Source organism: Hyla sarda, chromosome 5, assembly GCF_029499605.1.
Source record: "Hyla sarda isolate aHylSar1 chromosome 5, aHylSar1.hap1, whole genome shotgun sequence".
Classification (NCBI taxonomy): Eukaryota; Metazoa; Chordata; class Amphibia; order Anura; family Hylidae; genus Hyla; species Hyla sarda.
The window spans coordinates 255,677,510-255,677,948 of NC_079193.1; positions in this window are offsets into that span (position 1 = coordinate 255,677,510).

The following is a 439-nucleotide window of genomic DNA, read 5'->3' on the forward strand; positions in this document are numbered from 1 at the left end:
AGAGTGGTGCAGTTGCCCATAGCAACCAATCAGATTGCTTCTTTCATTTTCCACAGGCCTCTAAAGAGGCCTGTGGGAAATGAAAGAAGCAATCTGATTGGTTACTAAGGGCAACTACACCACTCTTCCTCTGCACAGGTTTTGATAAAGGAGATTTATCAAAACCTGTGCAGAGGAAGAGTGGTGCAGTTGCCTGTAGCAACCAATCAGATTGCTTCTTTCATTTTCCACAGGCCTCTAAAGAGGCCTGTGGAAAATGAAAGAAGCAATCTGATTGGTTACTATGGGCAACTACACCACTCTTCCTCTGCACAGGTTTTGATAAATCTCCCCGATTGTGTAAGAAAGATGAAAAATGTTGATTATTACGATCTCCAGCCTCAGCACATTATCAACCCCCCCCCCCCCCTCCCCCCCAGTACCACCGAAGCAACTGTCC